Genomic DNA, 25,236 nt, shown 5'->3' with positions numbered 1-25,236 from the left:
TGGCGGGCGGGCTGCTTTAATGGCTGTTTGCTGTTCCCCCTACTCCACTCCACTATTTGACTGTGGTGCTGCATCAATCAATCAGTGGCTGGCTCAGGTGCAGCTCTTTAACCTACCTAAAAGGGAGGGCGGAGAGAAGACAAGGAAGGTGAATGAGCTGTTCCAATGTGAAATGCCGGAAACACAGAAACACAGAAGACACACACACACACACACACACACACACACACACACACACACACACACACACACACACACACACACACACACACAACAAGAGGTGGCAATGTATTAATTAATTGCATTTAATAAATGAGCTCATTATCACACATGACTGTACAAATGCATTGTCCAACAGGTGTTGAAATAATGGGATTAAAAGGGGAGATCCCATCAGAAAGACAAAAACAATAGCAAACACAAATAGCACTTTTGGAATCTGATTTTAGTCAACACATAAGGGAAGGGTGCACCGGTCCTGGAAATACTGCAATACCAGGTCAATGCGTGGAGTGGACAGAGCAAGCTCTATTTCCATCTCCCTGTTCTAAAAATCCATTTAATATATGGTCCCCAGATAGGGGACGTATCAGATATTAAACTGATAAGAACAGATACTACACTTGATCTTAGCCAAAAGGCCGAGAAGCGATAACCCGAGCGGCCCTTGCCTTGCCCGAGCCTGTCCCATACTGCTGTTCACCCCTTGCAGCGATTGATTCAGCCTACTCCTAGGCAATTCCATGGGGCCCTGCAGGCTCACACACATTTACAGCTACTAAGCGGGAGGGAGGTGAATAAAGGCCGGAGAGGAAGCTACACAGGATTTGCTTCTTTTGCTTGCACCACAATGCAGTGCTGAAAGAGGAGGAATCTACATAAAAACGCCTTCCTGGCAACGCCCAAATGCCCTCCTGCCATGCAGATAAACACTGGCAGCGGCAGCAAGTGCATGCCCACAGCCACCCCTTGTTCCTTCACACCTTGTATCAGCTGTAATCCAGTCCAGTCCAGTCCAGTGCTGCCTGCTGAGCAGCACTGACCAACACTGCCTGGGCCCAGGCTTTTATCTATCTCTGAGGCAGGCCCCATTATGATGTCAGAAAGCTGGCTCTGGAATCCTGAGGGCTCCACTATGACACGTGCAAAGTTCCGTCTGAACTTTATATAAGACGGTGCGGCTCAGTCAGTCACTCAGTGTTGCCTGAGAGGGCAACACTGCAACAGCCGGCCGCCAGGCTGTCTTTTTTTTGCACATTTATTTGCCTCCAGGAGGCCACAAGAGGGAGACAAGGGACTGCAAAATGGAAAATAGGCATCCACCAACTTTACAGACAACTTCTCTTTGCTCCTACAACCTCCATCCTTGCACAGTTTGTTATTCTTCCAGGTAACATAGTAACAAATCCAAATTGCTGCTCTCTTTGTAGGCAAGCAAGGGTTTGTTGCAACTGCAATTCTTACTTCTTCTTGGAAATGTAGGGACGACAGTACATTCCATCACATCCATCTAGTGTACACAGGTAGGTCCATTGTGGCGGGCGGGCTGCTTTAATGGCTGTTTGCTGTTCCCCCTACTCCACTCCACTATTTGACTGTGGTGCTGCATCAATCAATCAGTGGCTGGCTCAGGTGCAGCTCTTTAACCTACCTAAAAGGGAGGGCGGAGAGAAGACAAGGAAGGTGAATGAGCTGTTCCAATGTGAAATGCCGGAAACACAGAAACACAGAAGACACACACACACACACACACACACACACACACACACACACACACACACACACACACACACACACACACACACACAACAAGAGGTGGCAATGTATTAATTAATTGCATTTAATAAATGAGCTCATTATCACACATGACTGTACAAATGCATTGTCCAACAGGTGTTGAAATAATGGGATTAAAAGGGGAGATCCCATCAGAAAGACAAAAACAATAGCAAACACAAATAGCACTTTTGGAATCTGATTTTAGTCAACACATAAGGGAAGGGTGCACCGGTCCTGGAAATACTGCAATACCAGGTCAATGCGTGGAGTGGACAGAGCAAGCTCTATTTCCATCTCCCTGTTCTAAAAATCCATTTAATATATGGTCCCCAGATAGGGGACGTATCAGATATTAAACTGATAAGAACAGATACTACACTTGATCTTAGCCAAAAGGCCGAGAAGCGATAACCCGAGCGGCCCTTGCCTTGCCCGAGCCTGTCCCATACTGCTGTTCACCCCTTGCAGCGATTGATTCAGCCTACTCCTAGGCAATTCCATGGGGCCCTGCAGGCTCACACACATTTACAGCTACTAAGCGGGAGGGAGGTGAATAAAGGCCGGAGAGGAAGCTACACAGGATTTGCTTCTTTTGCTTGCACCACAATGCAGTGCTGAAAGAGGAGGAATCTACATAAAAACGCCTTCCTGGCAACGCCCAAATGCCCTCCTGCCATGCAGATAAACACTGGCAGCGGCAGCAAGTGCATGCCCACAGCCACCCCTTGTTCCTTCACACCTTGTATCAGCTGTAATCCAGTCCAGTCCAGTCCAGTGCTGCCTGCTGAGCAGCACTGACCAACACTGCCTGGGCCCAGGCTTTTATCTATCTCTGAGGCAGGCCCCATTATGATGTCAGAAAGCTGGCTCTGGAATCCTGAGGGCTCCACTATGACACGTGCAAAGTTCCGTCTGAACTTTATATAAGACGGTGCGGCTCAGTCAGTCACTCAGTGTTGCCTGAGAGGGCAACACTGCAACAGCCGGCCGCCAGGCTGTCTTTTTTTTGCACATTTATTTGCCTCCAGGAGGCCACAAGAGGGAGACAAGGGACTGCAAAATGGAAAATAGGCATCCACCAACTTTACAGACAACTTCTCTTTGCTCCTACAACCTCCATCCTTGCACAGTTTGTTATTCTTCCAGGTAACATAGTAACAAATCCAAATTGCTGCTCTCTTTGTAGGCAAGCAAGGGTTTGTTGCAACTGCAATTCTTACTTCTTCTTGGAAATGTAGGGACGACAGTACATTCCATCACATCCATCTAGTGTACACAGGTAGGTCCATTGTGGCGGGCGGGCTGCTTTAATGGCTGTTTGCTGTTCCCCCTACTCCACTCCACTATTTGACTGTGGTGCTGCATCAATCAATCAGTGGCTGGCTCAGGTGCAGCTCTTTAACCTACCTAAAAGGGAGGGCGGAGAGAAGACAAGGAAGGTGAATGAGCTGTTCCAATGTGAAATGCCGGAAACACAGAAACACAGAAGACACACACACACACACACACACACACACACACACACAACAAGAGGTGGCAATGTATTAATTAATTGCATTTAATAAATGAGCTCATTATCACACATGACTGTACAAATGCATTGTCCAACAGGTGTTGAAATAATGGGATTAAAAGGGGAGATCCCATCAGAAAGACAAAAACAATAGCAAACACAAATAGCACTTTTGGAATCTGATTTTAGTCAACACATAAGGGAAGGGTGCACCGGTCCTGGAAATACTGCAATACCAGGTCAATGCGTGGAGTGGACAGAGCAAGCTCTATTTCCATCTCCCTGTTCTAAAAATCCATTTAATATATGGTCCCCAGATAGGGGACGTATCAGATATTAAACTGATAAGAACAGATACTACACTTGATCTTAGCCAAAAGGCCGAGAAGCGATAACCCGAGCGGCCCTTGCCTTGCCCGAGCCTGTCCCATACTGCTGTTCACCCCTTGCAGCGATTGATTCAGCCTACTCCTAGGCAATTCCATGGGGCCCTGCAGGCTCACACACATTTACAGCTACTAAGCGGGAGGGAGGTGAATAAAGGCCGGAGAGGAAGCTACACAGGATTTGCTTCTTTTGCTTGCACCACAATGCAGTGCTGAAAGAGGAGGAATCTACATAAAAACGCCTTCCTGGCAACGCCCAAATGCCCTCCTGCCATGCAGATAAACACTGGCAGCGGCAGCAAGTGCATGCCCACAGCCACCCCTTGTTCCTTCACACCTTGTATCAGCTGTAATCCAGTCCAGTCCAGTCCAGTGCTGCCTGCTGAGCAGCACTGACCAACACTGCCTGGGCCCAGGCTTTTATCTATCTCTGAGGCAGGCCCCATTATGATGTCAGAAAGCTGGCTCTGGAATCCTGAGGGCTCCACTATGACACGTGCAAAGTTCCGTCTGAACTTTATATAAGACGGTGCGGCTCAGTCAGTCACTCAGTGTTGCCTGAGAGGGCAACACTGCAACAGCCGGCCGCCAGGCTGTCTTTTTTTTGCACATTTATTTGCCTCCAGGAGGCCACAAGAGGGAGACAAGGGACTGCAAAATGGAAAATAGGCATCCACCAACTTTACAGACAACTTCTCTTTGCTCCTACAACCTCCATCCTTGCACAGTTTGTTATTCTTCCAGGTAACATAGTAACAAATCCAAATTGCTGCTCTCTTTGTAGGCAAGCAAGGGTTTGTTGCAACTGCAATTCTTACTTCTTCTTGGAAATGTAGGGACGACAGTACATTCCATCACATCCATCTAGTGTACACAGGTAGGTCCATTGTGGCGGGCGGGCTGCTTTAATGGCTGTTTGCTGTTCCCCCTACTCCACTCCACTATTTGACTGTGGTGCTGCATCAATCAATCAGTGGCTGGCTCAGGTGCAGCTCTTTAACCTACCTAAAAGGGAGGGCGGAGAGAAGACAAGGAAGGTGAATGAGCTGTTCCAATGTGAAATGCCGGAAACACAGAAACACAGAAGACACACACACACACACACACACACACACACACACACACACACACACACACACACACACACACACACACACACAACAAGAGGTGGCAATGTATTAATTAATTGCATTTAATAAATGAGCTCATTATCACACATGACTGTACAAATGCATTGTCCAACAGGTGTTGAAATAATGGGATTAAAAGGGGAGATCCCATCAGAAAGACAAAAACAATAGCAAACACAAATAGCACTTTTGGAATCTGATTTTAGTCAACACATAAGGGAAGGGTGCACCGGTCCTGGAAATACTGCAATACCAGGTCAATGCGTGGAGTGGACAGAGCAAGCTCTATTTCCATCTCCCTGTTCTAAAAATCCATTTAATATATGGTCCCCAGATAGGGGACGTATCAGATATTAAACTGATAAGAACAGATACTACACTTGATCTTAGCCAAAAGGCCGAGAAGCGATAACCCGAGCGGCCCTTGCCTTGCCCGAGCCTGTCCCATACTGCTGTTCACCCCTTGCAGCGATTGATTCAGCCTACTCCTAGGCAATTCCATGGGGCCCTGCAGGCTCACACACATTTACAGCTACTAAGCGGGAGGGAGGTGAATAAAGGCCGGAGAGGAAGCTACACAGGATTTGCTTCTTTTGCTTGCACCACAATGCAGTGCTGAAAGAGGAGGAATCTACATAAAAACGCCTTCCTGGCAACGCCCAAATGCCCTCCTGCCATGCAGATAAACACTGGCAGCGGCAGCAAGTGCATGCCCACAGCCACCCCTTGTTCCTTCACACCTTGTATCAGCTGTAATCCAGTCCAGTCCAGTCCAGTGCTGCCTGCTGAGCAGCACTGACCAACACTGCCTGGGCCCAGGCTTTTATCTATCTCTGAGGCAGGCCCCATTATGATGTCAGAAAGCTGGCTCTGGAATCCTGAGGGCTCCACTATGACACGTGCAAAGTTCCGTCTGAACTTTATATAAGACGGTGCGGCTCAGTCAGTCACTCAGTGTTGCCTGAGAGGGCAACACTGCAACAGCCGGCCGCCAGGCTGTCTTTTTTTTGCACATTTATTTGCCTCCAGGAGGCCACAAGAGGGAGACAAGGGACTGCAAAATGGAAAATAGGCATCCACCAACTTTACAGACAACTTCTCTTTGCTCCTACAACCTCCATCCTTGCACAGTTTGTTATTCTTCCAGGTAACATAGTAACAAATCCAAATTGCTGCTCTCTTTGTAGGCAAGCAAGGGTTTGTTGCAACTGCAATTCTTACTTCTTCTTGGAAATGTAGGGACGACAGTACATTCCATCACATCCATCTAGTGTACACAGGTAGGTCCATTGTGGCGGGCGGGCTGCTTTAATGGCTGTTTGCTGTTCCCCCTACTCCACTCCACTATTTGACTGTGGTGCTGCATCAATCAATCAGTGGCTGGCTCAGGTGCAGCTCTTTAACCTACCTAAAAGGGAGGGCGGAGAGAAGACAAGGAAGGTGAATGAGCTGTTCCAATGTGAAATGCCGGAAACACAGAAACACAGAAGACACACACACACACACACACACACACACACACACACACACACACACACACACACACACACACACACACACACACACACAACAAGAGGTGGCAATGTATTAATTAATTGCATTTAATAAATGAGCTCATTATCACACATGACTGTACAAATGCATTGTCCAACAGGTGTTGAAATAATGGGATTAAAAGGGGAGATCCCATCAGAAAGACAAAAACAATAGCAAACACAAATAGCACTTTTGGAATCTGATTTTAGTCAACACATAAGGGAAGGGTGCACCGGTCCTGGAAATACTGCAATACCAGGTCAATGCGTGGAGTGGACAGAGCAAGCTCTATTTCCATCTCCCTGTTCTAAAAATCCATTTAATATATGGTCCCCAGATAGGGGACGTATCAGATATTAAACTGATAAGAACAGATACTACACTTGATCTTAGCCAAAAGGCCGAGAAGCGATAACCCGAGCGGCCCTTGCCTTGCCCGAGCCTGTCCCATACTGCTGTTCACCCCTTGCAGCGATTGATTCAGCCTACTCCTAGGCAATTCCATGGGGCCCTGCAGGCTCACACACATTTACAGCTACTAAGCGGGAGGGAGGTGAATAAAGGCCGGAGAGGAAGCTACACAGGATTTGCTTCTTTTGCTTGCACCACAATGCAGTGCTGAAAGAGGAGGAATCTACATAAAAACGCCTTCCTGGCAACGCCCAAATGCCCTCCTGCCATGCAGATAAACACTGGCAGCGGCAGCAAGTGCATGCCCACAGCCACCCCTTGTTCCTTCACACCTTGTATCAGCTGTAATCCAGTCCAGTCCAGTCCAGTGCTGCCTGCTGAGCAGCACTGACCAACACTGCCTGGGCCCAGGCTTTTATCTATCTCTGAGGCAGGCCCCATTATGATGTCAGAAAGCTGGCTCTGGAATCCTGAGGGCTCCACTATGACACGTGCAAAGTTCCGTCTGAACTTTATATAAGACGGTGCGGCTCAGTCAGTCACTCAGTGTTGCCTGAGAGGGCAACACTGCAACAGCCGGCCGCCAGGCTGTCTTTTTTTTGCACATTTATTTGCCTCCAGGAGGCCACAAGAGGGAGACAAGGGACTGCAAAATGGAAAATAGGCATCCACCAACTTTACAGACAACTTCTCTTTGCTCCTACAACCTCCATCCTTGCACAGTTTGTTATTCTTCCAGGTAACATAGTAACAAATCCAAATTGCTGCTCTCTTTGTAGGCAAGCAAGGGTTTGTTGCAACTGCAATTCTTACTTCTTCTTGGAAATGTAGGGACGACAGTACATTCCATCACATCCATCTAGTGTACACAGGTAGGTCCATTGTGGCGGGCGGGCTGCTTTAATGGCTGTTTGCTGTTCCCCCTACTCCACTCCACTATTTGACTGTGGTGCTGCATCAATCAATCAGTGGCTGGCTCAGGTGCAGCTCTTTAACCTACCTAAAAGGGAGGGCGGAGAGAAGACAAGGAAGGTGAATGAGCTGTTCCAATGTGAAATGCCGGAAACACAGAAACACAGAAGACACACACACACACACACACACACACACACACACACACACACACACACACACACACACACACACACACACACACAACAAGAGGTGGCAATGTATTAATTAATTGCATTTAATAAATGAGCTCATTATCACACATGACTGTACAAATGCATTGTCCAACAGGTGTTGAAATAATGGGATTAAAAGGGGAGATCCCATCAGAAAGACAAAAACAATAGCAAACACAAATAGCACTTTTGGAATCTGATTTTAGTCAACACATAAGGGAAGGGTGCACCGGTCCTGGAAATACTGCAATACCAGGTCAATGCGTGGAGTGGACAGAGCAAGCTCTATTTCCATCTCCCTGTTCTAAAAATCCATTTAATATATGGTCCCCAGATAGGGGACGTATCAGATATTAAACTGATAAGAACAGATTTTTTTTGATTGAAAATTGCTTTATTGACAATCAATCGTCATCATACAAACATTACTGCGACGCAGCGCAAGCCATGAAGCAGCAAATAATAAATAATAACAGTCGTCAAACATAACATGACAGTATAATACACAGTACAGGCTAGCCTATGCTATACATTACACCACATGCTACACTAACATTCTTGCATTCACTAAAGCCAAACAACAAAGCATTACAGACAAGTGATGGGATAGGGGAGTGGGTAGGAGGGGATAGGGAAGGGGGAAATCACAGGCCCGAAGCTTTATTGAAAGACAACACACAAGAAGGGAGAGTGGGGGGAAGGGGAGTATCAGTCCTCTTCCTCATCGACGTCCGGGCTGTCCCAGGTGGAATAGTCTCTGAGCAGGCTGTGGATCAGCCTGCGGCAGTCCTGGACGGACACACTCTCTCTCCGCAAAATCAGACGGTTCCTGGCAAACCATATAGCGTCCTTAAAGCAGTTCATAAGGCGCCAGGCTTCCTGGATTGCTCCATCCGTGGTATTCCCAGGAAATAGTCCATAAAGTACCGAGCGGTACGACAGTCTGTTCCTGGGTACTGAGTCCTTGAGTTCATGTTCCAAGGCTTTCAACAGACCCTGTGCAAAGGGGCACTGCCAGAAAATGTGCAAAGATGTTTCCTCCGTGAAGGGGCACCTGGGGCAGTACCGGGTCTTGCACAGGTTGCGGGCATGCATGAATGACCTAAGAGGCAGTCCTCCCTGGATGGCCATCCATGAAATGTCCTTGTGCCCATTGGTCAACCTGCCAGATGACACGTTAGTCCAAACAGTCTCCAACGTGTCGGCATGAAGCCCTGGAACAAACTCCAGTGAGTCCTTTGCTCTGATGTGCTTGTGGATCGTCTTAGGTTTCCACAAGTCGGGCTTAAGACCCTCCAGTTGATGCTCCCTCACAAACCGGACAACATCTCCGTAGAACCAGGGAGCGTGCCAGTTGTAAGGGAAGGAGCTGTCCCACTTGTCCCAGCCAAAACCTCGCCAGAGGGGAAGGAGGAAGTAGCGGGACATGGCCTTGCCCGCAGAGCCGTTTGCTGTCCTCAGAGTCCTACGAACACAGTCACATGCAAAAGCGATCCGCAGCAGAGTGGGAATGTCGGGTATACCCTTCCCACCTTTGCGGGGCTCCTTGTACATAACAGTCCGCTTTACTCTGTCCATTTTCGAGCCCCAGATGAAGCGAAACACAGTCCTGGTAATGGCCCTCGAGACCGTTGCAAGAGGGGGCCATGCCTGTGCAGTGTATTGTAGCACAGGCAAGACTTCGTTACGCAGGACCATTGCTTTGCCCTCAATAGTGAGTTGTCTGAGGCTCCACAGTCCGATCCTTTGGTTGACTTTGGCCAAGCGTTCTTCCCACGACTTTAGGGCTGCACCTTCCTTACCGAACCAGACTCCCAGAATTTTGATGAAGTCCGGTTTGATAGTAAACGGGAAGGAGGCAGGAGAAGGCAGGTACCACTTTCCGAAGAGCATGGCTTCCGACTTCCCGCAGTTGACTTTTGCCCCTGAAGCGCGTCCGAACTCCTCGCAGGTCTGGACGAGTGCAGTCACCGAACTCTGGTCAGCGCAGAAGACGGTCACGTCGTCCATGTACAGCGAGCATTTGACCTCGAAGTGTCCTGGACCTGGTGCGGTGATCCCTCTGATCTCTCCATTCTGCCGGATAGCCTCTGCGAAGAGCTCTATAACACAAACAAAAAGGAGAGGTGAAAGAGGACAGCCTTGTCTAACCCCCGACGATACAGGAAAGGGGTCAGTCTTCCAGCCGTTCACCAGCACCGAGCTGTAAATGTCGCAATACATCAGGTTAACATACAAACAGAACAACCTGCCCAGCCGCAGCCTACGCAGAGCCTTACCCATGAATTCGTGAGAGACCCGGTCAAAAGCCTTCTCCTGATCCAGACTGACCAGGGCCGCGTGTGTACGGCGGCTTTGCATGTAATGCACCGTGTCCCTCACCAGGGCAAGACTGTCGGCCACCCTACGGCCAGGAATGCCGCAGGTTTGGTCCGATCCGATGATCTGTCCGATGACAACCTTCAGTCTGTTGGCCAATACTTTGGCGAGGATCTTGTAGTCCACGTTCAGGAGGGAGATGGGACGCCAGTTTTTCAGGTCACATCTCTCTCCCTTCCGCTTATACAAGATCGTGATCATGCCTTCTCTCAAGGACGGTGGCATTCTACCCTCCACCACCATCTCCTCATAGAGCTCCAGCAGGTCCGGACAGATCAAGTCCCCCAGCGCTACATAGAGCTCTGCTGGGAGACCATCACTGCCCGGGGTCCTGCCGGGTCTGAAGGATTTAGCGGCAGAGAGCAGTTCCTCCACCGTCAGGGGTACATCCATAGCCTCCGTACCTGCAGGATCAAGATGATTAGTGATACCTGACAGGAATTTATCGGCGGCTTCGGGGTCAGTGGTTTTCCGGGAGTAGAGGCTTTGGTAGTAGTCTGTGACGACTCCCATCACCTCCTTCTTCCCAGAATGCATGTTTCCGGTCTCATCTCGAAGTTCCCTCAGGGGCGTGTGGCCGGCATGGAGTTTCCTGAAAAAGAACGAGTTACATTTCTCACCCTTCTCCAGGTTCTCCACCTTGGAACGAAAGACAATTCGCTTGGATTCCTCCTCAAAGTGCCCTTTCAGGCCCTTTTTGGCTTCCTCCAGCTCCTTCCTGACGTCCCAGCCGCATTGAAGGAGGTCTTGCAGGGATCGCAGCTGACGCTGCATCTCTCTGAAGTCTCTCTTCCTCTCACACGCCTGTTGGCGACTTTTTGCCTGAAAGAAACAACGAAATTCAACTTTAACATATTCCCACCAGTCACAGGTTTTGTCAAAGAAAACTTTATCATTCCTCCAAACAATATAGGCGTCTCTAAGTTCCGCCAGTACCTCCTCTCTTTCCAGCAGGGCACAATTCAGCTTCCAGGAGCCAGGGCCGGGAGGAAAACCGTGGCCGATGGCACCCTGGAAGAGAATGGCCCTGTGGTCAGAGAAGAAGCAGGGGACCATGGAGTGCCCATGCTGCTTGACTGCCCGGGAGGTGAACACAAAGTCAATCCGAGAACGAAGTGAGCCATCGGGTCGGCTCCATGAATAGTTCACAGAGCCGATCCCCATGGAGCCCACAACGTCCTGCAAGGATGCTTCGGTTACCATCTCGATAAGCAGTTTGGAACTGACATCCAGCTTGATTGAAGTGCCGGAACTTCGTCCATCCTCTTCGATGGGGCAGTTGAAGTCCCCGGCCATCACCACTGCCCTAGTAGTGGCGAGCTGGGTCCGCAGGGTCTGGAATAGTTCCAGGCGCTCAGCCTTCATAGGGGGGGCGTACACGTTGATGAGCCTAATCGGCTCTCCTGCCCAGGAACCGTCTACGACCAACAAGCGGCCGCAGGCGAGCTCCTGGACAGAGTCAACAGTAAATACGCCTCCCCTAATCAGGATGGCAACCCCTGCAGACTTACAGTCGCCCCCACCAGACCAGTAGGACGGGCCATGGGTCCACTGCCTGGCCAGATGATGGTATGACCTGGAAGAGGGGAGAGTACATTCCTGCAGCATAAATACATCACTCAACTGCTTGGAAAGAAAAGTTAGCACCATCTGACATCTAGTCCTATCTCTAACACTCCTCACATTGAGGCTAAAGATGTTAAGTTTAGCAGCCATGGGGGAGAATAAAGAAGGTTAGTGCAAACGATACACCTTAGTTACCAGTCCGGTCGGGCGGATCCTCCTCGCCTGGCGGGTCCGAAAGATCCAGCAGGCCCTCTGACAAAAATTGTTCCAGGATTGTAGCCACCTGGATGTCTGTTGTGAAGTCGATGACCTCAGGTTCAGACACGAGTTCCTCCACCATCTGCTCCATTTCCTCCTGCTGCGCAAGGGAATCTTCGCAGATTTCCACGACTTGTCGCTTTGAGGACTCAGCCGCTGGGCTGTCCCTCACCTTTCTCTTCCTCTGGATGGCACCTGAGGAGACAAGAGGGGGAAAATCCTCCAGGGAGAGGACTCCAGCAGCTGGAGAGGAAGATGTTAGTGCTGCTGGAGCTGGGGAGAAGGGAGGCTGGGTTGGGAGAGGTGCAGGTGACAGGACCACTGAGATGGGTGGGTAGGAGAAGGTGAGAGCCTCAGTGGGGGTGACAGGGGTTGGGGACGGGGGGGTGGGGAGGGCCGGGCGAGGGAGGGTGGGAAGGGTAGGGCGAGGGAGGGCCGGGAGAGGGGGGGGAGGGACTGTCGTCTTCTTACCATCCTTCTTTTTCCCGGTCTTCTGTGCCGCTGGAGCTCTGGCTGGGGCGGGGTTCCCTCTGGCTGGAGCTTTCGCTGCTACAGTTGCCCAGGATCGATCCCTCTTCGGGCAGTCCTTGTAAGAGTGGGCTGCTTGTCCGCAGAGGTTGCACATTGTCCGTTTCGGGCAGTCTTTGGTCTCGTGTCCTGTTACCCGGCAGTTCTTGCAGGCGTCCTCCTTGCAGTCCTTCACCGAATGACCCTTCTTGCTGCATCTCCTGCAGATCTGCGGCATGTCCGGGTAATAGATGAGGCCGTAGGAGTTGCCCAGCGAGAATGACTGGGGCAGGTGCTGGAGGCCGTCTTCCGCGCTCGAATCCTTGTTCAGTCGGACGATTACCGACCACTTGCCAGTCCAGAAGCCGAGTCCGTTCAGGATGTGGGTGGGTTCCCTCACCACTGTGCAGAACCGCTTCAGGAGCGTGGTGATGTCTTTGCCGGGGGTGTGTGGGTTCCGCATTGAGACCGTCACCCGCCTTTCCTCTCTTTGGACAGGGCAGTTGCCCACAAAGCGAGAGAAAGGGGATTCAGGCCTCGCCGCTTTCACCATCTCCCAGTACCTTCTGCAGATGTTGATCGAAGCAAAGGTCACGAAGAACATCCCGGTCATGAAGGCCTGGATACTGATGGTCTCCGGCTTAGCGAAGCCCTGATCCAGGAGCATCTTCTGGCAGAACACTTCTTCCGTCATGTCCGGCACTCTCCCGTCCACCTCCTTGAGCTTCAGGGCCACCGTCTGCTTCATCCAGGGCTCCAGGGTTGGAGCAGCCTGGTTCGGCTTCCTGGTGGCCTGTTGGCTTGAGGAGGCTTCAGGAGGAGATGTCCTGGCCTGGGCCGGCTCACCTGGTCCATCAGCCTTCTCCTTCTGGGTGGCAGGGTTGCTGGTTGAGGCCATGGCTTCTTCCAGCTGTTCCTGTCGCTTGGGGAGGATCTTCGATAGCTCTTTCCCGAAGGGGGCGGAGCTATGCAAATCTTCTCCTTGCTGGCCGAGGTTCTTCCACGAAATTTCTTCCGCAGCGGTTCCTCGTCGAGCTTCTTCTGCGGCCGAGCTTCTTCAAAGATCCCCTTCAGCAGCGGCTCTTCTCCGAAGGTCTCTGTCGCAGTTCTCCTTCTTCCCGGCAGCGATCTCCCGGAGCTTCTTCCCCGATGGCGGCTTCTCCCTTCTGGATCTTCGTCTTCGGTGGTTCTTCTCCGCAGTTCGTCGCCGGCTTCGTCTGGAACGCTCTTGGATCGCTAAGCTAGTGTTTATAGCCCCCAGTGGTTCTCCGAGCTATCTATCCTTACAAGGACTGATAAGAACAGATACTACACTTGATCTTAGCCAAAAGGCCGAGAAGCGATAACCCGAGCGGCCCTTGCCTTGCCCGAGCCTGTCCCATACTGCTGTTCACCCCTTGCAGCGATTGATTCAGCCTACTCCTAGGCAATTCCATGGGGCCCTGCAGGCTCACACACATTTACAGCTACTAAGCGGGAGGGAGGTGAATAAAGGCCGGAGAGGAAGCTACACAGGATTTGCTTCTTTTGCTTGCACCACAATGCAGTGCTGAAAGAGGAGGAATCTACATAAAAACGCCTTCCTGGCAACGCCCAAATGCCCTCCTGCCATGCAGATAAACACTGGCAGCGGCAGCAAGTGCATGCCCACAGCCACCCCTTGTTCCTTCACACCTTGTATCAGCTGTAATCCAGTCCAGTCCAGTCCAGTGCTGCCTGCTGAGCAGCACTGACCAACACTGCCTGGGCCCAGGCTTTTATCTATCTCTGAGGCAGGCCCCATTATGATGTCAGAAAGCTGGCTCTGGAATCCTGAGGGCTCCACTATGACACGTGCAAAGTTCCGTCTGAACTTTATATAAGACGGTGCGGCTCAGTCAGTCACTCAGTGTTGCCTGAGAGGGCAACACTGCAACAGCCGGCCGCCAGGCTGTCTTTTTTTTGCACATTTATTTGCCTCCAGGAGGCCACAAGAGGGAGACAAGGGACTGCAAAATGGAAAATAGGCATCCACCAACTTTACAGACAACTTCTCTTTGCTCCTACAACCTCCATCCTTGCACAGTTTGTTATTCTTCCAGGTAACATAGTAACAAATCCAAATTGCTGCTCTCTTTGTAGGCAAGCAAGGGTTTGTTGCAACTGCAATTCTTACTTCTTCTTGGAAATGTAGGGACGACAGTACATTCCATCACATCCATCTAGTGTACACAGGTAGGTCCATTGTGGCGGGCGGGCTGCTTTAATGGCTGTTTGCTGTTCCCCCTACTCCACTCCACTATTTGACTGTGGTGCTGCATCAATCAATCAGTGGCTGGCTCAGGTGCAGCTCTTTAACCTACCTAAAAGGGAGGGCGGAGAGAAGACAAGGAAGGTGAATGAGCTGTTCCAATGTGAAATGCCGGAAACACAGAAACACAGAAGACACACACACACACACACACACACACACACACACACAACAAGAGGTGGCAATGTATTAATTAATTGCATTTAATAAATGAGCTCATTATCACACATGACTGTACAAATGCATTGTCCAACAGGTGTTGAAATAATGGGATTAAAAGGGGAGATCCCATCAGAAAGACAAAAACAATAGCAAACACAAATAGCACTTTTGGAATCTGATTTTAGTCAACACATAAGGGAAGGGTGCACCGGTCCTGGAAATACTGCAATACCAGGTCAATGCGTGGAGTGGACAGAGCAAGCTCTATTTCCATCTCCCTGTTCTAAAAATCCATTTAATATATGGTCCCCAGATAGGGGACGTATCAGATATTAAACTGATAAGAACAGATACTACACTTGATCTTAGCCAAAAGGCCGAGAAGCGATAACCCGAGCGGCCCTTGCCTTGCCCGAGCCTGTCCCATACTGCTGTTCACCCCTTGCAGCGATTGATTCAGCCTACTCCTAGGCAATTCCATGGGGCCCTGCAGGCTCACACACATTTACAGCTACTAAGCGGGAGGGAGGTGAATAAAGGCCGGAGAGGAAGCTACACAGGATTTGCTTCTTTTGCTTGCACCACAATGCAGTGCTGAAAGAGGAGGAATCTACATAAAAACGCCTTCCTGGCAACGCCCAAATGCCCTCCTGCCATGCAGATAAACACTGGCAGCGGCAGCAAGTGCATGCCCACAGCCACCCCTTGTTCCTTCACACCTTGTATCAGCTGTAATCCAGTCCAGTCCAGTCCAGTGCTGCCTGCTGAGCAGCACTGACCAACACTGCCTGGGCCCAGGCTTTTATCTATCTCTGAGGCAGGCCCCATTATGATGTCAGAAAGCTGGCTCTGGAATCCTGAGGGCTCCACTATGACACGTGCAAAGTTCCGTCTGAACTTTATATAAGACGGTGCGGCTCAGTCAGTCACTCAGTGTTGCCTGAGAGGGCAACACTGCAACAGCCGGCCGCCAGGCTGTCTTTTTTTTGCACATTTATTTGCCTCCAGGAGGCCACAAGAGGGAGACAAGGGACTGCAAAATGGAAAATAGGCATCCACCAACTTTACAGACAACTTCTCTTTGCTCCTACAACCTCCATCCTTGCACAGTTTGTTATTCTTCCAGGTAACATAGTAACAAATCCAAATTGCTGCTCTCTTTGTAGGCAAGCAAGGGTTTGTTGCAACTGCAATTCTTACTTCTTCTTGGAAATGTAGGGACGACAGTACATTCCATCACATCCATCTAGTGTACACAGGTAGGTCCATTGTGGCGGGCGGGCTGCTTTAATGGCTGTTTGCTGTTCCCCCTACTCCACTCCACTATTTGACTGTGGTGCTGCATCAATCAATCAGTGGCTGGCTCAGGTGCAGCTCTTTAACCTACCTAAAAGGGAGGGCGGAGAGAAGACAAGGAAGGTGAATGAGCTGTTCCAATGTGAAATGCCGGAAACACAGAAACACAGAAGACACACACACACACACACACACACACACACACACACACACACACACACACACACACACACACACACACACACAACAAGAGGTGGCAATGTATTAATTAATTGCATTTAATAAATGAGCTCATTATCACACATGACTGTACAAATGCATTGTCCAACAGGTGTTGAAATAATGGGATTAAAAGGGGAGATCCCATCAGAAAGACAAAAACAATAGCAAACACAAATAGCACTTTTGGAATCTGATTTTAGTCAACACATAAGGGAAGGGTGCACCGGTCCTGGAAATACTGCAATACCAGGTCAATGCGTGGAGTGGACAGAGCAAGCTCTATTTCCATCTCCCTGTTCTAAAAATCCATTTAATATATGGTCCCCAGATAGGGGACGTATCAGATATTAAACTGATAAGAACAGATACTACACTTGATCTTAGCCAAAAGGCCGAGAAGCGATAACCCGAGCGGCCCTTGCCTTGCCCGAGCCTGTCCCATACTGCTGTTCACCCCTTGCAGCGATTGATTCAGCCTACTCCTAGGCAATTCCATGGGGCCCTGCAGGCTCACACACATTTACAGCTACTAAGCGGGAGGGAGGTGAATAAAGGCCGGAGAGGAAGCTACACAGGATTTGCTTCTTTTGCTTGCACCACAATGCAGTGCTGAAAGAGGAGGAATCTACATAAAAACGCCTTCCTGGCAACGCCCAAATGCCCTCCTGCCATGCAGATAAACACTGGCAGCGGCAGCAAGTGCATGCCCACAGCCACCCCTTGTTCCTTCACACCTTGTATCAGCTGTAATCCAGTCCAGTCCAGTCCAGTGCTGCCTGCTGAGCAGCACTGACCAACACTGCCTGGGCCCAGGCTTTTATCTATCTCTGAGGCAGGCCCCATTATGATGTCAGAAAGCTGGCTCTGGAATCCTGAGGGCTCCACTATGACACGTGCAAAGTTCCGTCTGAACTTTATATAAGACGGTGCGGCTCAGTCAGTCACTCAGTGTTGCCTGAGAGGGCAACACTGCAACAGCCGGCCGCCAGGCTGTCTTTTTTTTGCACATTTATTTGCCTCCAGGAGGCCACAAGAGGGAGACAAGGGACTGCAAAATGGAAAATAGGCATCCACCAACTTTACAGACAACTTCTCTTTGCTCCTACAACCTCCATCCTTGCACAGTTTGTTATTCTTCCAGGTAACATAGTAACAAATCCAAATTGCTGCTCTCTTTGTAGGCAAGCAAGGGTTTGTTGCAACTGCAATTCTTACTTCTTCTTGGAAATGTAGGGACGACAGTACATTCCATCACATCCATCTAGTGTACACAGGTAGGTCCATTGTGGCGGGCGGGCTGCTTTAATGGCTGTTTGCTGTTCCCCCTACTCCACTCCACTATTTGACTGTGGTGCTGCATCAATCAATCAGTGGCTGGCTCAGGTGCAGCTCTTTAACCTACCTAAAAGGGAGGGCGGAGAGAAGACAAGGAAGGTGAATGAGCTGTTCCAATGTGAAATGCCGGAAACACAGAAACACAGAAGACACACACACACACACACACACACACACACACACACACACACACACACACACACACACACACACACACACACACACAAGAGGTGGCAATGTATTAATTAATTGCATTTAATAAATGAGCTCATTATCACACATGACTGTACAAATGCATTGTCCAACAGGTGTTGAAATAATGGGATTAAAAGGGGAGATCCCATCAGAAAGACAAAAACAATAGCAAACACAAATAGCACTTTTGGAATCTGATTTTAGTCAACACATAAGGGAAGGGTGCACCGGTCCTGGAAATACTGCAATACCAGGTCAATGCGTGGAGTGGACAGAGCAAGCTCTATTTCCATCTCCCTGTTCTAAAAATCCATTTAATATATGGTCCCCAGATAGGGGACGTATCAGATATTAAACTGATAAGAACAGATACTACACTTGATCTTAGCCAAAAGGCCGAGAAGCGATAACCCGAGCGGCCCTTGCCTTGCCCGAGCCTGTCCCATACTGCTGTTCACCCCTTGCAGCGATTGATTCAGCCTACTCCTAGGCAATTCCATGGGGCCCTGCAGGCTCACACACATTTACAGCTACTAAGCGGGAGGGAGGTGAATAAAGGCCGGAGAGGAAGCTACACAGGATTTGCTTCTTTTGCTTGCACCACAATGCAGTGCTGAAAGAGGAGGAATCTACATAAAAACGCCTTCCTGGCAACGCCCAAATGCCCTCCTGCCATGCAGATAAACACTGGCAGCGGCAGCAAGTGCATGCCCACAGCCACCCCTTGTTCCTTCACACCTTGTATCAGCTGTAATCCAGTCCAGTCCAGTCCAGTGCTGCCTGCTGAGCAGCACTGACCAACACTGCCTGGGCCCAGGCTTTTATCTATCTCTGAGGCAGGCCCCATTATGATGTCAGAAAGCTGGCTCTGGAATCCTGAGGGCTCCACTATGACACGTGCAAAGTTCCGTCTGAACTTTATATAAGACGGTGCGGCTCAGTCAGTCACTCAGTGTTGCCTGAGAGGGCAACACTGCAACAGCCGGCCGCCAGGCTGTCTTTTTTTTGCACATTTATTTGCCTCCAGGAGGCCACAAGAGGGAGACAAGGGACTGCAAAATGGAAAATAGGCATCCACCAACTTTACAGACAACTTCTCTTTGCTCCTACAACCTCCATCCTTGCACAGTTTGTTATTCTTCCAGGTAACATAGTAACAAATCCAAATTGCTGCTCTCTTTGTAGGCAAGCAAGGGTTTGTTGCAACTGCAATTCTTACTTCTTCTTGGAAATGTAGGGACGACAGTACATTCCATCACATCCATCTAGTGTACACAGGTAGGTCCATTGTGGCGGGCGGGCTGCTTTAATGGCTGTTTGCTGTTCCCCCTACTCCACTCCACTATTTGACTGTGGTGCTGCATCAATCAATCAGTGGCTGGCTCAGGTGCAGCTCTTTAACCTACCTAAAAGGGAGGGCGGAGAGAAGACAAGGAAGGTGAATGAGCTGTTCCAATGTGAAATGCCGGAAACACAGAAACACAGAAGACACACACACACACACACACACACACACACACACACAACAAGAGGTGGCAATGTATTAATTAATTGCATTTAATAAATGAGCTCATTATCACACATGACTGTACAAATGCATTGTCCAACAGGTGTTGAAATAATGGGATTAAAAGGGGAGATCCCATCAGAAAGACAAAAACAATAGCAAACACAAATAGCACTTTTGGAATCTGATTTTAGTCAACACATAAGGGAAGGGTGCACCGGTCCTGGAAATACTGCAATACCAGGTCAATGCGTGGAGTGGACAGAGCAAGCTCTATTTCCATCTCCCTGTTCTAAAAATCCATTTAATATATGGTCCCCAGATAGGGGACGTATCAGATATTAAACTGATAAGAACAGATACTACACTTGATCTTAGCCAAAAGGCCGAGAAGCGATAACCCGAGCGGCCCTTGCCTTGCCCGAGCCTGTCCCATACTGCTGTTCACCCCTTGCAGCGATTGATTCAGCCTACTCCTAGGCAATTCCATGGGGCCCTGCAGGCTCACACACATTTACAGCTACTAAGCGGGAGGGAGGTGAATAAAGGCCGGAGAGGAAGCTACACAGGATTTGCTTCTTTTGCTTGCACCACAATGCAGTGCTGAAAGAGGAGGAATCTACATAAAAACGCCTTCCTGGCAACGCCCAAATGCCCTCCTGCCATGCAGATAAACACTGGCAGCGGCAGCAAGTGCATGCCCACAGCCACCCCTTGTTCCTTCACACCTTGTATCAGCTGTAATCCAGTCCAGTCCAGTCCAGTGCTGCCTGCTGAGCAGCACTGACCAACACTGCCTGGGCCCAGGCTTTTATCTATCTCTGAGGCAGGCCCCATTATGATGTCAGAAAGCTGGCTCTGGAATCCTGAGGGCTCCACTATGACACGTGCAAAGTTCCGTCTGAACTTTATATAAGACGGTGCGGCTCAGTCAGTCACTCAGTGTTGCCTGAGAGGGCAACACTGCAACAGCCGGCCGCCAGGCTGTCTTTTTTTTGCACATTTATTTGCCTCCAGGAGGCCACAAGAGGGAGACAAGGGACTGCAAAATGGAAAATAGGCATCCACCAACTTTACAGACAACTTCTCTTTGCTCCTACAACCTCCATCCTTGCACAGTTTGTTATTCTTCCAGGTAACATAGTAACAAATCCAAATTGCTGCTCTCTTTGTAGGCAAGCAAGGGTTTGTTGCAACTGCAATTCTTACTTCTTCTTGGAAATGTAGGGACGACAGTACATTCCATCACATCCATCTAGTGTACACAGGTAGGTCCATTGTGGCGGGCGGGCTGCTTTAATGGCTGTTTGCTGTTCCCCCTACTCCACTCCACTATTTGACTGTGGTGCTGCATCAATCAATCAGTGGCTGGCTCAGGTGCAGCTCTTTAACCTACCTAAAAGGGAGGGCGGAGAGAAGACAAGGAAGGTGAATGAGCTGTTCCAATGTGAAATGCCGGAAACACAGAAACACAGAAGACACACACACACACACACACACACACACACACACACACACACACACACACACACACACACACACACACACACAACAAGAGGTGGCAATGTATTAATTAATTGCATTTAATAAATGAGCTCATTATCACACATGACTGTACAAATGCATTGTCCAACAGGTGTTGAAATAATGGGATTAAAAGGGGAGATCCCATCAGAAAGACAAAAACAATAGCAAACACAAATAGCACTTTTGGAATCTGATTTTAGTCAACACATAAGGGAAGGGTGCACCGGTCCTGGAAATACTGCAATACCAGGTCAATGCGTGGAGTGGACAGAGCAAGCTCTATTTCCATCTCCCTGTTCTAAAAATCCATTTAATATATGGTCCCCAGATAGGGGACGTATCAGATATTAAACTGATAAGAACAGATACTACACTTGATCTTAGCCAAAAGGCCGAGAAGCGATAACCCGAGCGGCCCTTGCCTTGCCCGAGCCTGTCCCATACTGCTGTTCACCCCTTGCAGCGATTGATTCAGCCTACTCCTAGGCAATTCCATGGGGCCCTGCAGGCTCACACACATTTACAGCTACTAAGCGGGAGGGAGGTGAATAAAGGCCGGAGAGGAAGCTACACAGGATTTGCTTCTTTTGCTTGCACCACAATGCAGTGCTGAAAGAGGAGGAATCTACATAAAAACGCCTTCCTGGCAACGCCCAAATGCCCTCCTGCCATGCAGATAAACACTGGCAGCGGCAGCAAGTGCATGCCCACAGCCACCCCTTGTTCCTTCACACCTTGTATCAGCTGTAATCCAGTCCAGTCCAGTCCAGTGCTGCCTGCTGAGCAGCACTGACCAACACTGCCTGGGCCCAGGCTTTTATCTATCTCTGAGGCAGGCCCCATTATGATGTCAGAAAGCTGGCTCTGGAATCCTGAGGGCTCCACTATGACACGTGCAAAGTTCCGTCTGAACTTTATATAAGACGGTGCGGCTCAGTCAGTCACTCAGTGTTGCCTGAGAGGGCAACACTGCAACAGCCGGCCGCCAGGCTGTCTTTTTTTTGCACATTTATTTGCCTCCAGGAGGCCACAAGAGGGAGACAAGGGACTGCAAAATGGAAAATAGGCATCCACCAACTTTACAGACAACTTCTCTTTGCTCCTACAACCTCCATCCTTGCACAGTTTGTTATTCTTCCAGGTAACATAGTAACAAATCCAAATTGCTGCTCTCTTTGTAGGCAAGCAAGGGTTTGTTGCAACTGCAATTCTTACTTCTTCTTGGAAATGTAGGGACGACAGTACATTCCATCACATCCATCTAGTGTACACAGGTAGGTCCATTGTGGCGGGCGGGCTGCTTTAATGGCTGTTTGCTGTTCCCCCTACTCCACTCCACTATTTGACTGTGGTGCTGCATCAATCAATCAGTGGCTGGCTCAGGTGCAGCTCTTTAACCTACCTAAAAGGGAGGGCGGAGAGAAGACAAGGAAGGTGAATGAGCTGTTCCAATGTGAAATGCCGGAAACACAGAAACACAGAAGACACACACACACACACACACACACACACACACACACACACACACACACACACACACACACACACACACACACACAACAAGAGGTGGCAATGTATTAATTAATTGCATTTAATAAATGAGCTCATTATCACACATGACTGTACAAATGCATTGTCCAACAGGTGTTGAAATAATGGGATTAAAAGGGGAGATCCCATCAGAAAGACAAAAACAATAGCAAACACAAATAGCACTTTTGGAATCTGATTTTAGTCAACACATAAGGGAAGGGTGCACCGGTCCTGGAAATACTGCAATACCAGGTCAATGCGTGGAGTGGACAGAGCAAGCTCTATTTCCATCTCCCTGTTCTAAAAATCCATTTAATATATGGTCCCCAGATAGGGGACGTATCAGATATTAAACTGATAAGAACAGATACTACACTTGATCTTAGCCAAAAGGCCGAGAAGCGATAACCCGAGCGGCCCTTGCCTTGCCCGAGCCTGTCCCATACTGCTGTTCACCCCTTGCAGCGATTGATTCAGCCTACTCCTAGGCAATTCCATGGGGCCCTGCAGGCTCACACACATTTACAGCTACTAAGCGGGAGGGAGGTGAATAAAGGCCGGAGAGGAAGCTACACAGGATTTGCTTCTTTTGCTTGCACCACAATGCAGTGCTGAAAGAGGAGGAATCTACATAAAAACGCCTTCCTGGCAACGCCCAAATGCCCTCCTGCCATGCAGATAAACACTGGCAGCGGCAGCAAGTGCATGCCCACAGCCACCCCTTGTTCCTTCACACCTTGTATCAGCTGTAATCCAGTCCAGTCCAGTCCAGTGCTGCCTGCTGAGCAGCACTGACCAACACTGCCTGGGCCCAGGCTTTTATCTATCTCTGAGGCAGGCCCCATTATGATGTCAGAAAGCTGGCTCTGGAATCCTGAGGGCTCCACTATGACACGTGCAAAGTTCCGTCTGAACTTTATATAAGACGGTGCGGCTCAGTCAGTCACTCAGTGTTGCCTGAGAGGGCAACACTGCAACAGCCGGCCGCCAGGCTGTCTTTTTTTTGCACATTTATTTGCCTCCAGGAGGCCACAAGAGGGAGACAAGGGACTGCAAAATGGAAAATAGGCATCCACCAACTTTACAGACAACTTCTCTTTGCTCCTACAACCTCCATCCTTGCACAGTTTGTTATTCTTCCAGGTAACATAGTAACAAATCCAAATTGCTGCTCTCTTTGTAGGCAAGCAAGGGTTTGTTGCAACTGCAATTCTTACTTCTTCTTGGAAATGTAGGGACGACAGTACATTCCATCACATCCATCTAGTGTACACAGGTAGGTCCATTGTGGCGGGCGGGCTGCTTTAATGGCTGTTTGCTGTTCCCCCTACTCCACTCCACTATTTGACTGTGGTGCTGCATCAATCAATCAGTGGCTGGCTCAGGTGCAGCTCTTTAACCTACCTAAAAGGGAGGGCGGAGAGAAGACAAGGAAGGTGAATGAGCTGTTCCAATGTGAAATGCCGGAAACACAGAAACACAGAAGACACACACACACACACACACACACACACACACACACACACACACACACACACACACACACACACACACACACACAACAAGAGGTGGCAATGTATTAATTAATTGCATTTAATAAATGAGCTCATTATCACACATGACTGTACAAATGCATTGTCCAACAGGTGTTGAAATAATGGGATTAAAAGGGGAGATCCCATCAGAAAGACAAAAACAATAGCAAACACAAATAGCACTTTTGGAATCTGATTTTAGTCAACACATAAGGGAAGGGTGCACCGGTCCTGGAAATACTGCAATACCAGGTCAATGCGTGGAGTGGACAGAGCAAGCTCTATTTCCATCTCCCTGTTCTAAAAATCCATTTAATATATGGTCCCCAGATAGGGGACTATCAGATATTAAACTGATAAGAACAGATACTACACTTGATCTTAGCCAAAAGGCCGAGAAGCGATAACCCGAGCGGCCCTTGCCTTGCCCGAGCCTGTCCCATACTGCTGTTCACCCCTTGCAGCGATTGATTCAGCCTACTCCTAGGCAATTCCATGGGGCCCTGCAGGCTCACACACATTTACAGCTACTAAGCGGGAGGGAGGTGAATAAAGGCCGGAGAGGAAGCTACACAGGATTTGCTTCTTTTGCTTGCACCACAATGCAGTGCTGAAAGAGGAGGAATCTACATAAAAACGCCTTCCTGGCAACGCCCAAATGCCCTCCTGCCATGCAGATAAACACTGGCAGCGGCAGCAAGTGCATGCCCACAGCCACCCCTTGTTCCTTCACACCTTGTATCAGCTGTAATCCAGTCCAGTCCAGTCCAGTGCTGCCTGCTGAGCAGCACTGACCAACACTGCCTGGGCCCAGGCTTTTATCTATCTCTGAGGCAGGCCCCATTATGATGTCAGAAAGCTGGCTCTGGAATCCTGAGGGCTCCACTATGACACGTGCAAAGTTCCGTCTGAACTTTATATAAGACGGTGCGGCTCAGTCAGTCACTCAGTGTTGCCTGAGAGGGCAACACTGCAACAGCCGGCCGCCAGGCTGTCTTTTTTTTGCACATTTATTTGCCTCCAGGAGGCCACAAGAGGGAGA

At 49.4% G+C, this 25,236-nt stretch overlaps 13 non-coding genes and 1 pseudogene across 13 annotated transcripts; all 14 read right to left on the bottom strand.

Annotated features, from left to right (window-relative positions):
* Positions 1–462: 462 nt before the first annotated feature.
* LOC142705892 (U2 spliceosomal RNA) lies at positions 463–653 on the bottom strand. The gene has a single exon (XR_012868386.1). It is a non-coding gene; the product is annotated as a U2 spliceosomal RNA (small nuclear RNA).
* A 1,344-nt stretch (positions 654–1,997) lies between these two features.
* Positions 1,998–2,188, bottom strand: LOC142705891 (U2 spliceosomal RNA). The gene has a single exon (XR_012868385.1). It is a non-coding gene; the product is annotated as a U2 spliceosomal RNA (small nuclear RNA).
* Positions 2,189–3,494: 1,306 nt separating this feature from the next.
* Positions 3,495–3,685, bottom strand: LOC142705889 (U2 spliceosomal RNA). Its single transcript, XR_012868383.1, has one exon. It is a non-coding gene; the product is annotated as a U2 spliceosomal RNA (small nuclear RNA).
* Positions 3,686–5,027: 1,342 nt separating this feature from the next.
* Positions 5,028–5,218, bottom strand: LOC142705888 (U2 spliceosomal RNA). The gene has a single exon (XR_012868382.1). It is a non-coding gene; the product is annotated as a U2 spliceosomal RNA (small nuclear RNA).
* A 1,348-nt stretch (positions 5,219–6,566) lies between these two features.
* LOC142705887 (U2 spliceosomal RNA) lies at positions 6,567–6,757 on the bottom strand. The gene has a single exon (XR_012868381.1). It is a non-coding gene; the product is annotated as a U2 spliceosomal RNA (small nuclear RNA).
* A 1,344-nt stretch (positions 6,758–8,101) lies between these two features.
* On the bottom strand, positions 8,102–8,291 carry LOC142705909 (U2 spliceosomal RNA). Its single transcript, XR_012868401.1, has one exon. It is a non-coding gene; the product is annotated as a U2 spliceosomal RNA (small nuclear RNA).
* A 5,543-nt stretch (positions 8,292–13,834) lies between these two features.
* LOC142705917 (U2 spliceosomal RNA) lies at positions 13,835–13,936 on the bottom strand (annotated as a pseudogene).
* A 1,306-nt stretch (positions 13,937–15,242) lies between these two features.
* On the bottom strand, positions 15,243–15,433 carry LOC142705885 (U2 spliceosomal RNA). Its single transcript, XR_012868380.1, has one exon. It is a non-coding gene; the product is annotated as a U2 spliceosomal RNA (small nuclear RNA).
* Positions 15,434–16,775: 1,342 nt separating this feature from the next.
* LOC142705884 (U2 spliceosomal RNA) lies at positions 16,776–16,966 on the bottom strand. The gene has a single exon (XR_012868379.1). It is a non-coding gene; the product is annotated as a U2 spliceosomal RNA (small nuclear RNA).
* A 1,343-nt stretch (positions 16,967–18,309) lies between these two features.
* On the bottom strand, positions 18,310–18,500 carry LOC142705883 (U2 spliceosomal RNA). The gene has a single exon (XR_012868378.1). It is a non-coding gene; the product is annotated as a U2 spliceosomal RNA (small nuclear RNA).
* A 1,306-nt stretch (positions 18,501–19,806) lies between these two features.
* On the bottom strand, positions 19,807–19,997 carry LOC142705882 (U2 spliceosomal RNA). The gene has a single exon (XR_012868377.1). It is a non-coding gene; the product is annotated as a U2 spliceosomal RNA (small nuclear RNA).
* Positions 19,998–21,339: 1,342 nt separating this feature from the next.
* Positions 21,340–21,530, bottom strand: LOC142705881 (U2 spliceosomal RNA). The gene has a single exon (XR_012868376.1). It is a non-coding gene; the product is annotated as a U2 spliceosomal RNA (small nuclear RNA).
* A 1,344-nt stretch (positions 21,531–22,874) lies between these two features.
* On the bottom strand, positions 22,875–23,065 carry LOC142705880 (U2 spliceosomal RNA). Its single transcript, XR_012868375.1, has one exon. It is a non-coding gene; the product is annotated as a U2 spliceosomal RNA (small nuclear RNA).
* Positions 23,066–24,409: 1,344 nt separating this feature from the next.
* On the bottom strand, positions 24,410–24,599 carry LOC142705904 (U2 spliceosomal RNA). Its single transcript, XR_012868397.1, has one exon. It is a non-coding gene; the product is annotated as a U2 spliceosomal RNA (small nuclear RNA).
* Between the last annotated feature and the right edge of the window lie 637 nt (positions 24,600–25,236).

This window comes from Rhinoderma darwinii, unplaced genomic scaffold, assembly GCF_050947455.1.
Source record: "Rhinoderma darwinii isolate aRhiDar2 unplaced genomic scaffold, aRhiDar2.hap1 Scaffold_3407, whole genome shotgun sequence".
In the NCBI taxonomy this organism is placed as follows: Eukaryota; Metazoa; Chordata; class Amphibia; order Anura; family Rhinodermatidae; genus Rhinoderma; species Rhinoderma darwinii.
The sequence above is the reverse complement of the archived record's forward strand: the minus strand, read 5'-3'. Positions and strand labels throughout refer to the sequence as shown.